Source organism: Pleurodeles waltl, chromosome 1_2 (assembly GCF_031143425.1).
Source record: "Pleurodeles waltl isolate 20211129_DDA chromosome 1_2, aPleWal1.hap1.20221129, whole genome shotgun sequence".
Taxonomy (NCBI): domain Eukaryota; kingdom Metazoa; phylum Chordata; class Amphibia; order Caudata; family Salamandridae; genus Pleurodeles; species Pleurodeles waltl.
This window is the reverse complement of record NC_090437.1, coordinates 687,412,358-687,431,723: the sequence shown is the minus strand read 5'-3', so window position 1 is coordinate 687,431,723 and position 19,366 is coordinate 687,412,358.

The window sequence follows — 19,366 nt, the reverse complement described above, 5'->3', positions numbered from 1 at the left end:
TGGTTACTTGGGGCCCCCTTGAAGTGTCGAATTCGCAGGATGTAGGGGACCCTTAGGGCGTAGCAGGTTCTTTGTGCAGGGCACAGGGCGGCCGGGTGCAGAGCGAATCGGTGAGCCAGGAGCTGTGCTTAATGATGCCCTCACAAGCAGGAAGTAAGTTGGTTCAAGGGACATTTTCAGAACAAAGGGGGCACTCTGTTGGGAGTTCCAGGGTGTTCCTGAAGTCCCTTGACTGGGGCTTCCTGCTGGTCCATTTTCAGCTCCAGGCAGGCTGGTTTTCTTGGTGTCCGATGTTAGCTGACCAATACCCAAGGCATTGGTATGGTTTGACCACTAGAGGGTGCAGTGCCACCAAAGCTGGCACACTAGCAGGGTTTATCCTTGCAGTTGTTGGTGTGTTGTTTGGTACAGCTGCTGCATCTGGTTCAGGAATTAGCGGCTGGCAAGAAAAATGAACCTCACTGGTTTGCTGTTTTCTTGCAGTTGTAGAGTAGTACCTCCACTCTGGAGGGAGTTTTAAGGCAAATTTCAAAGCCTGGAGGGCCTCTGGGGGTCTTTAGAGTTTTTCCAGTTGTCCAGCAACTCCTCAGCGGTGATTGTTGGGTCCTGGAGTGCAACAGGCAGGGTTTGGCACCTGGATCTTCTTAGTGCTGGTCTTCTTTTGTCCATTGAATCTAAGTTCTTGGTCTAGGGATGCACACTAAATACTGTATTTAGTGGGTGTTTTAGGGGAACCTAGTAGTGACCAATGGGCCATATACCTTAGGGTGGCTACACCCACTAAAGTGACCACTTCCTCTGGGAAGGGTCACTTCCCCATCCATGATTGGCTATTTTCCTTCCATCCAAGATGGAGGATAATGAAATGGAGTGCCCACCTCGCAGGCAACTCCTTAAGGGTGGTGTATGCCAGGTGGGACCACTCCTCCTACCTCTTGTGGAGTTTCCTGCTTTGCCGCTGCCAAAAGTGGGAGTTTGCAAAGGGGGTGACCATCTGCTGCAAGTAGCAGGCCTGGGGGTTGAGTTTTAAAGGTGGCAAGCCCTTTGAAGCTCGCTGGCCGGGCAGTACACATTTCTGAGGGACGGGGTGTTAGCACCTGCATCCAGGAAGGGCATTGTTCTATTAACCAGAGAGACAGATCTCTCCCCCAAGGTTTGTAGATTGGGTGTCTGGAGGTGGCAGGCTGGAAGGTACCAGTCAGCAACTATTCCAGGGACTTTAGCTTTTGCAGAGGCACCTCTAAGGTGACCCCTAGGTACATTTAGGGATAAATCCAGTACTGGGACCAGTTTGGATTTATCATTCTAAGTTTGATACCAAACAACCCAGTGTTCAGAGTGGCCATCATGTAGCTGGGAAACTCATGTTGACAAGTATCCAGCACATTCATGAAAATGGCTGCTTTGTTCACTCACTATGTCCCAGGTTTGGCAAGGACACAGTGGGACATATTGCTCATGCAGCTATGCCCTCACATATAAGATGGTGAACCCTGCCTTAAGGGTGGAAGGCCTGCTAGAGGGGTATCTTATCCAAGGTGAATGCAGTGTATGGAGGGGAGGGCACACAGGCAGTGTGCCATGTTGAGTTTGTGTTTTAGGCTTCCACCAGAACACCCAGCCTGCAATGGCAGTGCTGGGTGCATTTGGATGCATGGCTCTAGAGGGAGGCACAATCAATGCTACTGCCCTCGGGGGCCTACCCTTAGTACCCCATGCCCTGGTCGCGAAAGGTGTATCCAATTGTGCCAATGCATCACAACAGTTTTAGGAAAAGAGCTCTGGGTACTATGATTTTTAGGCTACATCATACATCAGGCAAAAAGTGGGGGCTAACCATGTCAAAAAGAGGCCTCATCTCACAACAACACTTTTATAACATGCCATAAATGTAAGAAGGCACAATAAGGGGGTTCAGGACAAAAATAGGGACCTCATGGCAAGCTAAAACACTGAAAGAATGGAACATATGACTAGAGGTTAGACACGTTTGTCATGAGACAATATCAGTAAAGCTAAGGCAAGGTGAGATATAAAGATGACTTCCAAAAGCAGTCACGAGGCTTACGCTTTTTTCACAAATAATGTATATGGTTTACTCTGTTGCGTTTTATTGGCACACTTTCAGTTTACTGTTTCAAAAGTTGTTAAGAGGGTTGATAATGTGTCTATCCACCAACCATTTCAACCATTTTTCTAAACTTTATGCCTGTACCTTTCCAAGTCTCTCGTCTGCTCCTCTTTTTTCCTATCTCCTTTCATTATCTGTCTATCTATCTATCTATCTATCTATCTATCTATCTATCTATCTATCTATCTATCTATCTATCAAGAAGGACTGACGAATGAAACTTAGCAAAGGAATGAGTGAGGAGCAATCAGAGGCAAAACGTAGAAATATAATTTAAAAAGTTTCTAGGAAAAGAGAAGAAAGCAAGCGGTAGTAAAAAGACGAGAAAGTGGAGGTAGGACTGATGGAAGGAAGCAAAAAGGAAAGGAGGGAGAAAGGAGAAATGGAAGGAATGAATGTAAGAATTAAGATAGTAAGAAGTGGGCGAAGGAACCAGGAAGAAAAGAACGAATAAATGAATGAAGAAAGGGAAGAACAAAAGAAGGAGGAAGCAAACAATGAAGAAAAGAGAAGGCAGCATTGATGTGATACGGGGAAGTACGTAATGAGAGCAGGAATGAAGGTCGGAAGAAAGACGAAAGAAAGAATGAAGTGAGAAGGGAAGGTAAACACTAAAGATAAGGAAAAGTGAAGAAGGAAAGAGGGAAGGAAGAACGGGATGGAAAGATAATGAATAAAAAAACAGTTGATGGAATGGAAGTGGAATTGACGAAAAAAGACAAGCACGAGAAAAGAAAGAAATCAAAAGAAAAAAGGCGATGAAAAAGATGTGTAGGAATGAAAAACCCTAGTAAGATTTGAAGGTAACTAATAAAGAGGCAAGGGAGGTTGAGAACAAAGAAGTTGAATGCACGAGAAAGGAACGAAGTTTAGAGATGAACAAACCTTCATTATTTATTTATGGGAAAGATGTTCTACCTGATAACCCATAGCTACAACATCACTACTGACCATCACACTCTAAAATGAGTAACAATTCATTCTGTTCCAGGCCACCAAAGCTATCAGATGGCTTGGATGGCAGGTATTAGTCATTGGTAATGTATATTAAATTAATAAGCAGCTGTTGTCGTGCTCATCCCTAGTTAGGCAGACCACAATGTGATGGACTGTCATAAGTGTCGGTGCTATTAATTAAGTTCAGGTGTCAAGCACCTCAAACCACCGGCTCAAATTAAGCACTGAGCCTTGGTCAGAAGTCATGCAGAAACTGTAAATAACATTTCCACGCAGGTCAAAGTGCAAAATCAAATCAGTACATTTGGCAGACTACCAGAGGCCTGACACGAGCCAGACAAGAAGGAGGGCAGGGCACATCTCATTAAAGAGTGAAAGTTGTTTTCCGTTGAAGACGTAGCTATGAGACATCGTTTTTCGTCCTACCACATTTACTGTTCCATAGCAGTAGTGAACACTATCAACTGAATGAAATAATGAGCAATGTAATTCGTGAAATGGTCTTGCGGTTTGCAAAAAAAAAAGAGAGAAAAAATACACCATGACCTATCAAGAGACTCTGAGCAATTCACACGAGTAAAGGACAGTAAAATACTGCAACTAGGAATCTCTGTTGAGAAGACCTGAAAACTAAAGCCTCACTGATGCAAATTTTACTCTGCATACCTATTAAACAACATCACCACCATTTGTCTTCTCTGTCTGTACCCTCTTGTCAGAAACGTTGCATTTTATTTTTGCGATCCATCACACAGTCGACAGAAGGGGAGAAAGCACGCAATCGCTGCAGTAGTGCTCCAAACAATGTCAACAAACACAAGTAAGCTCTGGTGCAGTCAACTGCATGGCCTAGATCAGTTTAACGAAAATGGGATCAAACGGGTTACACTTAGAAAGAATGCGGAGTAGAGTAAACTCTTAGATGCGTTTAATACATGTGTGAAGTTAGTGAAACCTCACACAAATAAGGAAAAAACAAACAACTGAATAATGCTGAAACTAGATGGTATCTGTGGCTGATATGCACTGGCAACTCTATATTTGCTTTATATAAAGTAAGTCCTGATAGGTTTTTGTGTATGATTATAGCTTCTAGAATAATATCGCGGTTTCCGGCTGGTAATATCTATTCATTTATTTAAAAGTGTTATAAAATGCTATGCGTCATCTTTTGATTGGTTCAAAGTACTGGACAGAAGAAAAATTCAGCTTCTTTGTAGAGAGTTTGTTTAGAGTCAAATCAGACAGCCTTTTCTTCACATACAACTTCTCTTTTGCGGTGAGTGAAGTAAAAAGCCAGTCAGAAAAGTTCAATTTTCTAATGTGTCTTGAATGGCATGAAATTGGGTTCAGCGCTCGAGTGCGGATTAACGATGATGTAGAATGTGTATCCTTGTAAGCCGGGTGACCTGTGTCCATGTTTCATCCTTTTTTAAGGATCGTTTGTTAATCAGATGGGAAGACATTGAGCGGAGACTGGTAAGAGCGCAGTGAGACAGGCCTCTCTTTCCACAGTAGGCTTTATGGACCGTACACAAGACTCTAAATGCATACTTGTCATCTACTGCGACGTGCCAGTGGAGTGCATTAGGGTCCAGATTGATGCGATCCCACTTACGAAGGTTAAAGCACAATCTGGCTGTCTGGTTTTGGACTCTTTGTAAAATGGTATGGAGCAATGGTTAAGGCGTGCTAGGGTGAAGGCTCTCGTCGATTCAAGTCTGTGGTAAGTATGAAGAAGTGGGGGGCTTATTATCTACCTAGATGGTGCGCATTTTATCGTCTTCAGAAGGAAAGAGGTTGCCCTTTTGGTATTCAAACCAGGAAAGTGCACGCATTTTCCCCGACTAGCTTGCTGTGCGAAGTTCTCAGTTCTATCTTTGTGCAGTTTCACATTTTTCTTACGCTTATGCATTATTAAACACACCACCATTTTATTTGCTGAATCTCCTGCTTAAGGTTGGAGATGAAAGCTCCATATGAAATATTTGTTTCTCACAATTCAATTGTTCGCTGATTTTATTACCTTGTGTGACCCTTCTTTCAAAAACTGACTTCTAATTCAAATTCATTCCAACCATCATGTTTGCCTCTCAGTAAAATAATCCTAGAGGTAGAAGTGCCAAAAAGACTCATCGAGTCAATGAAACATTAAGCAAATAGTATCCTCCTTCTAAACCGGTTTCATCTGATACCTTGCCAAATTCACCCATCCTGGAGACTCAAAGCATCAGAATGTGATCCTTGTGTCTAGAGTATCAAACTCCCACTCTATTTACAAAAAAGTAAAGTAATTATATTTTCAATACATTTTTATCAGATTGTGGCTAAATAGTACAAATACAGGTGCAGAGTACATGCCTTCCATATTCATATTTATTTCATTTTTTGGGAGGACAGTTACACATTTGGTGACATATAGTAGACAGATAGTAATGCAGAAGTGTGGTGGTGGGTCATCATTCTCTCCGCACAAGGGATTCATTAATTTGATCATCCAGATGCCTCCCTTTTAGTGAGTAAATAGGATGCTTCTGTGGTCCTTACCTTGCCTGTGCTTCAGGTGCTGCAGAACCTGATCGCAACAAATGCGTCCTAATTTAGAGATACCAAGATCTTAACGTTCCGAGTCCGGTTAAGATTCTAACTGATTACTTAATGTCAAATCCCAGGATCCAATAAGACAGGTGACTCTCAATACAATTAGCCCAGAGTTTTCTTTGATAATTCTACACTTGTGGAATTTGAGGTCCTGTTAGTTTCGAGGATGGGAAAATAACTGGATTTTCAGTTTTTTGGGCAATAACATGTGGGAATGGTATTTCCTCACGGAGTCTCGCATATTTCCTACAGTGTCTCGTTCAGCGATTTCAGCTACCATCAACAGACAAAATCTCTGTGTGAAACACCACAATTTATAATGCCGATAGAGCTGGTAACTTCCATCACTGGGCCCATTGGTCTAACAGGCTTCTATGTCCCTTACTGGATCCCCATTACAGGTCTGCTCTACCTCATTTCAGCCCTGTTTGCTAAGAACAAGAGCTGGAACGCGGGGAATATTTTAGTGCAGAAGAGTGAAATGTTCAAGGGTACAGAAGAAGAGCAGCCACAGCGCCTTCAATCTTTGCTTATCGCAGTGCGAGTACTGGCATAGGAGAGACTAGCAGACCAACACCATGCCCACAACTAGTTGTTTTCAGCGAGTTCAAAGAAATCTTATCCCCAAAGTAATCAATGACTTCACTTAAGTTTCCAGAAGCACTAACAGGCAAACACTCTTTTTCACCAAATGCGTACACTCTAATCTGATAGCGAGCTGAAACAATATAATGAGATTAATAAGGTCACTCGAATGACATTCATTGGATGAAAATGTACTATTGCTGTATTGTCATGGAAAACTAGACCAGTAGCCAGCTCTGAGCAAACTGGCAACCAAGCATGTGGCATGTCCTCCAAATCGGTCTTTAATATATCAAGGCTATCATGTGGCAGGTCGGTCAGTTTGCCAAGTAATAATGTTAAGAGGCTACCTATGCTGCTGATGAACTGGCATTGCTACCATAGATATACACTATTCAAGAAGAGAACCAGAGGGCTTGGCAGAGCTCCAAGAAGTCAATGGCCCAAAAGTCGAGGAAGCAGAGGAGATATTTGTTCCACCATAAAGATCCTCTCAGTAGAAAGGTCATGCCCCCACTGTACAGTTCGTACACAAAAATAAAAATGTGCCCCTTCAAAAACTTTGACTTCTGTGGACAGTGTATAAATCCCAGGAGAGGGAAATATGTACAATAAAAGACAATTACAAAGATGGACCATGATGGATCCAGCTGGAGTCAACGACTGCCACTTTTATACGTCATTAACACTTTTATTATTGTTTAATTAAATCATCACAATCAGATACATCATAAAACATTTTTCCACATCATGAGCTTAATGTGATAAATAATACAATCAAATACATTTCATAAAATGCATCATTACCCCCGAATACACATTTTACCAATGCCTGCGCTACCTTTCTGAGACAGCCCTAATTTCTAAAATCCTGTTTTCAGAAATTAAAAAAAAAACATAAGGTTAATACCACAATAATCGATCTTCTAATGAACCATTAACAACAGCTCAACATCCAAAAATTGCATGGTTCTAAGTCATTTGAATTTCTGCACCATTCAAACAAAAATCAGCCTTGGGACAAGTTCATAAGGATCTTCAGAAGTGGGCAAAGTGTAATTAAGATCCAGCTTTATAATCACATAAACAACACCTTAGCGTCTTAGATGATCCTATTGTCCACGACATTGTAAAAAGTGTCAAAGGTAGCAAATTATATAGAATACTTCTGTATTTTTGGCCTTGGTTGCACAGCAAATTTCCCTGAAGACAATTCTGTGGAAGACTGCCTGCGTATCTATTATTTAAGTGATCAAAATTCGTCCTGTTAGAAATTACTGTCAACCTAAAAGAAATTTATTTTCTCGATGTAAATTATGAAGCATCTTTTCTACATTCAATACCGAGGCAAGGTGGTGCTAAAGCCCCTGAAGCTCCAGCTCCTCGGAAGAGGCATCAGGGCAAGGGTCGCTAAGAGAATTCATGAGCTCATCCCAGATCAGGGCTTTTATGACCGAAATTCTTGAGCTGCACGCGCCCTGACATACTGTTTCATTTGGCTCGAACCACCTTAAGAACCGGGGCAACATTTGGGCTTATAAGGTTTACATAAAGCTTTCTAAGCTTAGCAGTTAATGAAGAAGCTTCATCTTCAAGCGTAAAAAGTGGTGCCCTTCCAAAGGTCCGTTTTCCGAAGAACCAATATCTCTGATTTATCCACTAGTACTTTATTGGATACCCACCTACCATTTTCTTTACGTTGCCACCCAAATATCTAAACCATTGTATTTCGCACAAACACCTTGACAATTAACTTGTTACAAGCATTATAGTTGTGTAACACTTTCATGGACCATTGTAACCATTGCATTATGATGCTATTGTGTGGACTGTGGAGGATGCACCTAAACACCGCAATTGGAGTGAAAATTCTGCACCCTTTCCAGGTGCAACCCTAGACCTGAGGTATACAAGTAGAAAAGCACGAGTGACTGTATGTGCCATTGAAGGCCCCTTGTATACATTGAAAAGTGTGTTCACGGAGACCTTTGGGACGCAGGTTGTTCAATGCAAAATTATCACCAGTTCAAAAATATTATCAACAGCATTACAGAGAAGGCAAAATCCCTCTTCATATAATGGGACATCCTTGACCCTCTTATCCCCTAATTCCAAATCCCGAGCAAACATTTTTTGTTCTATGTTCAATAGAGCAATTAAACAATAGCTATTCTTTCAATAGGTGTAGCACGTTATGCCCAGCATATACATAGTTTTAGTATTTATTTTCAACTTAAATATATGTTACAATTTTACCATGTACTTTGTCATGTGTAAATCTCCAGGAGTGTGGAGTCTCCCTATGGTCCTATGGTAAGTTATGGAAAAAAATGGAAAAATATTTTTTTTACTTGAAAGTAAACATTAAAATATTTATGTAATTGCAAATACTTTTCTGAAGTGTAAATTAAAAAATAAGTTATTATTAAAGAAAATAAGTTTACTTTTTTATTATGCAGTAAAATTGATTAAAAGTGATATACAGAATTAATTAAAATCAACTTTGTTGTATTTAAATGAAAAATATTGTTACATTAATTTTTAAATTCAAAATATGGTATTACATTTTAAAATAGTTTATAATTAAATAATAAATATGTACTGCGTGTATATTTATATGTGCACGCTATTTATATTTAACTATTTGAAACAATTTGGTTATTTAACATTATGTTCATTATTTTCTAGATGAGGCGGTTGCAGTGCCAGTGGATGGCCATTTGTGCTGCTGAAATTACTACTTTTTTCCAAGGGAAACTTACACTTTGATGTTTGAATAAGCAAAAAGGATAACTTGCTAAATTTGTAAAATATTACTAAGTGTAACTTACCTTTGTGAATCAGGCCCTCTTTGAGAACCTATATACACAGGTGCTGTGCCATTCTAAACTAAACATATTCTAAAACATAAGTGCAGGTCCAAAAACCTTTCAGGTAGGACATTTGCAAAGAAACCCCCTTATCCCTGCACTACAAGCTAGTTCTTGTCGAGTATTTTGCCTGCTGCACCAGCTTTTACTTTCAAATTGTTTTTTTCAGCTGAAGCGAGAATGATTTCAACCTTGAAGCTTGTATAGTCTCCTGTAAACTTCATAATGTTTGCAGAAGCAAAGTCCTCATCTTCGTTTAGTGCTATTTCAAACCTGTGAATTAAACTTTGAAAACATTTGTGCTGCAGATATATTTGCATACTTTTATTTTCTTTTTGAGTCTTTTAAATAGGCCTCTAAGGTGCTATGGAACACTTTTAACATACAGCTATCGTCCCGTCACTCTTAAATATACGAACAGTAAATTATTTACTAAGATCCTTGCTCTTTGCCTCCAGAAACTAATTTCACATCTGATAAAACACAACCAATTCTACGAGTATTTGACTTGCCTCAGTCAATATAACATTCTGTGCCAACACTGTATCTGGGGCTGAAAAGCTGATTGACGATTGGGGCCTAATTATATAAAGTGCTGCCCTTGGCTACTTTGGTATTAGAGAAGGCACTGCAGACACTTGCCCAGGCCCTTTTGTAGTAGAGGCAGCACCAGCACACATGTACAGCCAGCTCCATCCTTAATGGAATTCTGTCATTTGCATGGTGGAATGGACCCATGCAAATGAGGGAAACACCATGCCTCTGCACCAAATCCTCATAATGGACACAGGTGCTGAGGCACTAGGGCGTGAATATATGTGCTGCCTGTGCACCACAAAGTGCTGATTGTACACCATAAACAGGTGGTGTACAGTCAGAGGTCTGCCCCCACAACCCATAGGGCACCCATGGCAAGAGGGTAAAAAGGGTCCAATGTACCCTTTAGTCATCACCTTTACATGTGAGTGAAGTCACTGCTGCTGCCTGCAGGGGATCGCTGTTCCCTTTTAAAGTGCAGACTGGATGCTGTCTGCACTGAGAAAGATGGAGTGGGCTTCAGACTGCTTCAAACATCCACTATGCTTTCAGTAATGCGCTACCCCAGGGCAGCCAAGAGTTTGTGCCTTCCGCTGAGGCAGAGTATTATCTGTAATAGGGGGCATTGTCATAGTTTATGCCTGAAGCACACTGTTTATGCTGCTAAGCAGACGGGGGCAGTGCACCCATCTATAACACAAACTCGGGTCTGGTATAGCATGGTTTACCTCACAGCGTTAGATCACTGGTCAAATCAAAAAGCATCTTTCTTTGCTAATGGTTTATGCTTCTCCCACTTCATGCTTCAAGAAGCACTTAGGAGTATTGTACCACTATCCACTCTTCCCTTGCTTGCATTTGAGCCACTTCTGGATAGGATTGGTAACAACCATATTACCAGCAGCAGCCGGTCCGTATGGGCTGAGGGGCCCAGCCCCTCTACCTTTTTCCTGATGCGAATAGTGTTTGTCAGGCTGAACTAAAGACAGCCTGACCGATACTCTTCTGGTTCAGGTCAGGTAGCCATGTGTTGGACATTCACTAAATACGCAGACTCCTGGCTGCCTGAGCTAAACTTTGCTGGGCTGAAGCAGTCACAGCCCTGTTGGCATGAACTCTTCAGCTTGGTAAAGGTGCCTCGAGGCCCTCCCCCTCATGATGAGGGGAAATGTCACAATTGCTTTGGACCTTGACCCTTCTGTTTTAAGCCCTGAAGCGCCAAGGGCCGACTCTCAATCAGTGACACCTCGTCTCAGAGTGGGTTAGATTCAGCAGTCTCACTGACCCCATCCCAATTTGTAATGAATTGGGACTGCTGCCTTCTCTGCCTGGCTGACCTTAGGTCAGCCAGTGTGGGAAGGCAGTAGTCTCAACCCTCCTGGGACCTTCAAAGCTTCCCTGCTGGAGCTGCTAAGGTAAGTTTTCTTTTGTTTTTTTAATGTTTGGTGTGTGCGTCAATTTATGAATGTATATGTATTTGTTAGTGAGTGCTGTGAATGGGTGAGTGAGTTTGTGTCTGAATGAATGGGTGTGAGTGAGGTGTAGTTGTGCATGTGTAACGTACCCTGTTAGAAATGGAGTCTTCAGTTGGCAGTCAGGTTACCCCCTGTCCAAGCAAGGACCTTCACTCTTGTCAGGGTAAAGGAGAACCACCCTCAGTTAACCCCGCTCACCCCCCTTGGTAGCTTGACATGAACAAGCAGGCTTAACTTCAGAAGCAAGGTGTAAATTATTTGTACCAACAAACACAGTAACTCAGTGAAAACACTACAAAATGACACAGCACAGGTTTATAAAAATGGATAATATTTATCTAAACAAAACAATATAAAAACAACAAAAATTCAACATACACAAGTCAAGTCATGAATTTAAAAAGCAAAAGAATCTTAAATCCTTTAGAAAACAATGAGAAAGTTGTTAGCATACAAAAGTACCTGGGTAGCATCAAAAGCCGCACGGGCGAGTGTGCGTCAGAAAAGGCCAGCGATGCACTGATTTCTCACTCGCAAGCGAGATCGTGCATCGTTCCTCCTCCGGTCGGGTCAGCAAGCGATGTTTCTTCTCTCCCGTAAGAAAGCGATGCGTTGATCTTGACAGGCACCTCGGGTCTGGGCAGGCTTTGTGTTCATTTTCCGCAGCCAACAATGTTGCATCGAAATCCAGACGCATGGTGTCAAGAAACCGTGCTGCGTGGGGGCTTGCTTTATTAACAGCAGCCACTGCGGGTATTGCGCATCATTTCTCCAGCCACATTGCGTCGATCTCCCAGCCGCAATGCAGGTGGATCGTCGATTTTAGCCGTAAGGCCGGCGGCGTGTCGTTTTTCAGCCGGAAAGCGGATGGTGCATCGAACGTTTCCCCTCACAGCGGTCATTGTGTGGATTTCTGTGCTTTTCGATCAGCTGCCCCTTTCAAGGGCCCAGAGACTAGTTAAGGCAACACTTGGCAGGCAGGACTCTCAGCAGAAAGCCCAAGTGCTGGCAGAGAGAAGTCTTTGTTGTCCCTGAGACTTCAACAACAGGAGGCAAGCTCAATTGAAGCCCTTGGAGATTCTTCACCAGTGGGAAGTCACACAAAAGTCAGTCTTTGTCCTCTCTCAGGCAGAAGCAGCTACTGCAGGCCAACCCAGCAAAGCACAGTCACAAGCAAAGGGACAGTACTGCTCCTCCAGCTTCTCCAGCTCTTCTTCTTGGCAGAGGTTCCTCTTGGTTCCAGAAGTAATCTGATTTTCAGGGGTTTTGGGTGCTCTTCTTATGCCTCTTTCTGCCTTTGAAGTAGGTTGTCAACACCAGGGTAGTGCACGCTCTACGGGCGACTAGAATGCAAAAACCCAGCACTCTCAAGATACAGTAATTTATGCATTGTGCTGATATGTTGTTTAACCTTTTGCATTGCAGAGTCCAATCCTGAAGACTTATTTTTAAGGGGCTTACAAATACTGTTCATTTGCAATGTATTGCTGCAGGCTTTCAGAGTATGTCCCGGGCCTTCTAGCAGCTTTCCCTGCAGCATGCCTGGGTGTGGTTGTGGGCTGGGCCAAGACTCTATGAAAGGGAGCCAGCCCAGCTCCACGTGCTCACTATTCAGAGGTCCCGGTGCAGAGCAGCAGCAACTTCCTGAGCTCCTGTTCCGGTGGCCTATTCTGATCTTCCAGGCCTCTGCCCTTCATTCTTCATTGGTGATCCTCTTTCGGGGCGGTAAGACGGAGGTTGGGCTGGGCCCCCGACTCCGTTATTGAGGACCAGTGCTTAATTTGTAAATAAAAAGGTGCAGTTGCTCAAAGCCCTCCTCTTAAACATGCGGCTGCTGCAATTAAATCTGCTAACACGGAATACTGAGGCAGCGTAATCCTGATGCCATCTCGGACCTCTTCAGTCCATTTAAAGCCACTCCCTGCCGCTTCAGCTCACACCTGCAGCTTTCTGCTTTCTCTCATTGTGACGCTTTTAGTTTTTCTCTTCCTCCGTCTTTCCCAAACGTGTCTTTTGCTCGCAGCAAATGCTTGAGGCAGAAGACTAAGCGCCGTCCCTCAAAAATAAGTGCCGGTGCTGAGCACCAGAAACAACAAGCATAAATTAAGCACTGTCGAGGACGCTCGAATTCTTGGGCCTTATTCTTGCATGATTAACAAATTACTCTTGTGCGTGTGAATGTGCGCTTGGGAGTTTTGTGGCATTTGCATGCTGTTACTGGAATCGGCAAGATGCGCGATTCTTTCTCCGTGTTTAATTCATGTTAATCATCATGCGCTACCATTTCTTGACAATTTCATGGTGGCCTTCGAATTGGCAAGACGCACGATTCACTTTTCCTGTGATTTAACCCTTGATAATTATTGTACGCTACCATTCCTTGACAGTTACATGGTGGCCTTCGAATCAGCAAGACGCGTGATTCGTTTTCTGGTGCTTAACCCATGATATTCATTGTGCGCTACCATTTCTTGGCAGTTACATGGTGGCCTTCGAATCGGCAAGACTCACGATTCGTTCACTAGTGATTTAACCCTTGGTATTCATAGCACGCTACCATTTCTTGGCATTTACATGGTGGCATTCGAATCGGCAAGACGCGCGATTCTTTCCTTGTGCTTAATTCATGTTATTCATTCTGCGCTACCATTCCTTGGCAGTTACATTGTGGCATTCGAATCAACAAGACGCGCGATTCTTTCCTTGTGCTTAATTCATGTTATTCATTGTGCGCTACCATTCCTTGGCAGTTACATGGTGGCATTCGAATCGTCAAGACGCGCAATTCTTTCCTCTTGCTTAATTCATGTTGTTCATTGTGCGCTACCATTCCTTGGCAGTTACATGATGGCATTCGAATCGGCAAGACGCGCGATTCTTTACTCGTGCTTAATTCATGTTATTCATTGTGCGCTACCATTCCTTGGCAGTTACATGGTGGCATTTGAATCGGCAAGAAGCGCAATTCTTTCCTCATGCTTAATTCATGTTGTTCGTTGTGCGCTACCATTCTAAGGCATTTACTTGGTAGTACTCGAGTTGACAAGTCGTGTGATTTATTTCTGAATCTATGTTGTGTTATTCATGGTGCACAATCCTTCTATGGTGTTTACTACCTATGTAAAAATCTGCAATGTGCGCAATTCATGTTCCAACATTTTGAGAGAACAAAAAAAGGCCAGAGTTTTAGATGTAATGTTGTGTGTTCCTAGTATGTATTCTCAAAAAAAGGATTCATGTGATGGTTCAGAACTTATTCAGATTGTTTTCCTGATTCTTATGCAAGAGAAAGTACTTGAATTTGAAAGTTTCATTTAACCCCTCTTGATTCCCTCACATGTATTCAGTCATCTTAAAGCCTAGTCATTTTAAGTCTAATTCTTAGGTTGCTCATGTTTTCAGAATGACGATGCTTAGAGTCATATCCTAGTATTGATTTCATGAGATGTAATTTTGATGTTGTGTGTTTTAACCTTTTGCTTCCTACAGGTCTCCTTTCCAGCTGCTCCCTTCCTAATCCCTTTTTCCCCACTTGGACTCTCTTAGAGTCTGTGACAAATCTAATCCGAGTATTTGAGCTGTCTTGTGGTGGAAGTGTTGGGAACGTGCACAGACCCCCGAGGATCTGGTGACTCTGACAGAATAGTGAGCCCACAAATTATTATCCTTTGTGTATGTGTATGTTCTCAACATGGCCACACTGGACGAGCTAGTCAAGGCTATCACCCAGCTCCAGTCAGAGGTGGTATCATCAAAAGATTTGGCAACTAGCTTAGCTGACAGAGTGAGTCAGTTACAGGATAAGGTAGAGAAGAAGGAACAAAGTCCCACAGGTATGTCTTGGCCAGGTACTTCTCCTCAGACTTCTGGAAGTAATCCGACAAACATTTCCCTCAATGTTCCTTCAGCCATTCCTTTAGCTCCCCCAGAACGTTTCTCAGGTGACCCCTTGAAAGCGCAATCTTTCCTGGTTCAAGTGGAACTACACTTCACCTGCAGACCACATACTTTCCCCGATGCCCAGTCCAAAGTAGCTTTCTTGTTATCATATCTGTCTGGAGATGCAGCTACCTGGGCAATTCCTCTTGTGTGTAAAGATAATCCCCTGTTGTACAACTGGAGAAATTTTGTTCGTGAATTTGAGCGAATTTTTGATCGTAGAACTGTAACACTGTCAGCAGATCGTGAATTATTAGACTTACGCCAAGGGAATCAGGACATAGGGGGTTATTACAACTTTGGAGGAGGTGTTAATCCGTCCGAAAAGTGACGGTAAAGTGACGGATATACCACCAGCCGTATTACGAGTTCCATAGGATATAATGGACTTGTAATATGGCTGGTGGTATATCAGTCACTTTACCGTCACTTTTTGGACGGATTAACACCTCCTCCAAAGTTGTAATAACCCCCTTAGTGTCATATTTAGCCTACTTCAATCGGCTGGTCGCTGAGACATCCTGGCCTGAAGAAAAACAAGCGGCCTTCTTTTACAAGGGACTCAAAGAGGAGCTAAAAGATATCTTAGCGCAAATCAACCCGCAACCTACAGACTGTCAAGAATTAATAAACCTTGTCTTGAGGCTTGATCATCGTTTAACAGAACAAAAAGGAACGCGTAAAAAGACTGCAAAATATTCTTGGCGTGTTCACGATAACAGAGACTCAAGAACTCTGAAAGAAAGAACGCCGGATCCGATGGAAATTGGAACCATCAGGAGACCTTTGACCAAAGATGAAAAGGACCTACGCAGAAAGAATGGGCAATGTCTCTATTGTGGGCTGAAGGGTCATTTTGCCAAAGATTGTCCAATCAAACCAAAGAGCAAGCGAGGTCCAGTTCAGAAGGTTGCAGCCAATGCACCAGTGGAGTCGGAAAACTAAAGCACCCAAGATGCAGAGAAGGGTTGCTCTTGGGTGTCACCGTGGACCCTTCACAATCTAGACATCTTAAACTGGGATTAAGAGTTCAGGTTAAGACAAAAACCTATCTCAAGAAGGCTCTAGTCGATTTTGGGGCTACCAGGAATTTTGTTGACGCCCGATTGGTTCGTGCATGGGGAATCCCATGTATTGAAAAGAAGACCCCAGAAATCGTCCAGGCAGTCGTTGGAAAACTCTTGACTGGAGGTCCGGTAACTCTTCAGACTGTCCCCTTGTCGGTGATTTGTGAAGATAAGAATCAAAGAAAGAAACATATAGAGAAAATCATCCTTGACGTGATCCATTCTCCCCAGTATGGGATCATCCTTGGCTTACCATGGTTAACTCATCACAATCCAGAGATTAATTGGGCAGACCGAAAGGTCGTGTTCTCATCTGCGCTATGTAAAGAACAATGCCTCCAAAAGATTCAAGTATCAAAAGTTTGCAACTCTTACATAGCTACTGCTGCGGAGAAAGAAGTTCAGCTGCCCAAACAGTATTCATCTTACAAAGATGTATTTGATGAAAAAGAAGCAGAGACCCTACCTCCTCATAGATCCTATGACTGTCAAATTGATCTAGTTCCAGGTGCGATACTTCCCAACTGTCATGTGTATGCCCTGTCAGAACATGGAAATCAACATTTACGAAAATACCTAGATCAATTCTTGGAGAATGGTTTTATTCGCCCCTCTAAGTCTCCTGCAGCTTCTCCTTTGTTTTTTGTTCCGAAGGCGAATGGAGAACTTCAAACTTGTATCGACTATAGGGGATTGAAGAAAGTCACCATCAAGAATAAATATCCTTTGCCCCTAATTCCGGACTTACTGGAACAAGTAAAGAAAGCAAAATCTACACAAAGCTTCACCTTCGAGGTGCTTATCATTTGGTCAGAATGAGAGAGGGTGACAAATGGAAAACAGCGTTCAAGACAAGATATGGCCTTTTTGAATACACCGTCATGCCTTTTGGTCTGTGTAATGCTCCAGTCGCATTTCAATTTTTCTTGAATGACGTTCTTAGAGAGTACCTTGACATATTTGCCATAGTCTACATCAATGACATTTTGATCTACTAAGACAATGAAAATGAACATGTCCAACATGTCAAGAAAATTCTTGCAGCCCTTCGAAAGCACCGTTTATATTGCAAACTAACCAAGTGTGAATTTCATGTTACCACAGTTGAGTTTTAGGGGTTATCCTTACCCCTCAGGGTATGGTGATGGCAGAAAAGAAAGTAAAAGCCGTATCTGATTGGCCCACCCCAAAGACTGTTCATGATGTACAATATTTCCTGCGGTTTGCAAATTTTTACCAGAGGTTCATCAATCATTTCTCCCAGACAGTGGTTCTAATCACAAGGCTATTAAGAAAGAAAGACAAATTTGTATGGTCTCTGGAAGCTGACCAAGCCTTTTCAACTTTGAAGGAAGCTTTCTCCACTGCCCCAGTCTTGACTCATCCTGATGCGGATCGACCTTTCATAGTGGAAGCTAATGCTTCAGATGTGGCTATAGGAGCAGTCTTGTCGCAACGAAACAAAGACACTGGTCAACTTCATCCTGTAGCTTACATGTCTCGGAAGTTGAACGAAGCCGAACAGAACTATGTCACTGCGGAAAAAGAGCTTCTGGCGATTTGTAACGCCTTTAAAGAATGGAGACATCATCTGTTGGGTGCCAAATATATTGTCACAGTATATACTGATTATCGCAATCTTCAATTCATGAGTTCCGCCAGACTTTTGACTCCTCGGCAATTATCCTGGATGCTGTTTTTTGCCGAATTTGATTTTGTGGTAACCTTCCGGCCTGGTAAAGATAATCGCAAAGCTGACTCCTTGTCCCGCCAAGAGTCCACCACGTTGCCTGCAGTTCAAGCCTCCATAGCTATCATTGTTACTGACAAGGTCCTATGTATCATAAAAACTGAAGATTTCTTTGAAGACATCCGCAATTCTTTCACTGGCAAACATGGGCCCAAGCAGATCCCAAAAGGTCAATCAAGCAAGGACTACCCTTTCATGACGCTCGTTTGTTCGTGTCCACTACCAAACTTCACAAGATAGTGTTTCATTGGTTGCATGTTATACCTACGGCAGGTCACCCAGGTACTCCCAAAACTATTGAATTAATCCAACGCTATTTTTGGTGGCCTACCCTAACAAAAGAAGTAAAAGCAATGGTAAACAACTGCAAAGTCTGTGCTCGCACTAAAACAAGTCATTCAAAACCGAAAGGGTTGTTCCACCCACTCCCAACCCCAAGTCGTCCGTGGGAGCACATTTATTTAGACTTTATTACTGGTCTGCCAGTGGTTCAACAGCATTCAGTAATTCTGGTGGTAGTAGATAGTCTCACGAAATATGGACATTTCATTGCCTGTAAGAAATTGCCCACCTCTAGTGAACTGGCAATTATTTTACTGAATAGAGTGGTTCGTTATCATGGACTGCCAAAAGTAATCCTCTCCGATCGGGGGTCGCAATTTGCCTCCAATTTCTGGAAAGCATGGTGTAAAACACTCCAAGTGACATCTACACTATCTGCTAGCCACCATCCTCAAACAGATGGTCAAACGTAGAGAATAAATCAGACTTTGAAGCAATACCTATGTCCTTACGCTGAAAAAGCACTTCATTCTTGGACATCAATGCTCTGGTTAGCTGAGTTAGCCTACAATAACTCATTCCACACTTCTACTGGCGTTACACCCTTTTTTGGTTTGTTTGGCTATCATCCTGACACCCTGCCCATCACAATCACTCAAGAAAGTTCTCTTACTCCAGCTGTGTCTGAAACCATTCAACATCTGCATCAAACCCAGAAACTGATTCAACAGCATTTAGAAAAATCCAAACAAAATTATAAAAAGCATTATGACAAGAAACAATGTGAGGGACCGCAGTATAACCAGGTGACAAAGTGTGGCTTTCCAGAAAACATATAGGCCCTCATTCTGACCCTGGCGGTCGGTGATAAAGCGGCGGCCAACCCGCCAACAGGCCGGCGGTCCAAAATATGCAATTCTGACCCTGGCGGGAACCGCCAACACAGCCCGCCGCATTAACACTCCGCCCGCCACGGCGGAACAAACAAACAGCGCGGCGGTCCCCGCCAACAGCCAGGCGGCAGACAATGTACCGCCCACCCTATCACGACCCACCAATCCGCCACCTTTTCCGGGGCGGGAGCACCGCCGATAAAAACACGGCGGAAACAGACTACGAACGGGAAAACGCTCACCTCCACATACTCCACGCGAGATTCCGGCAGTATGGAA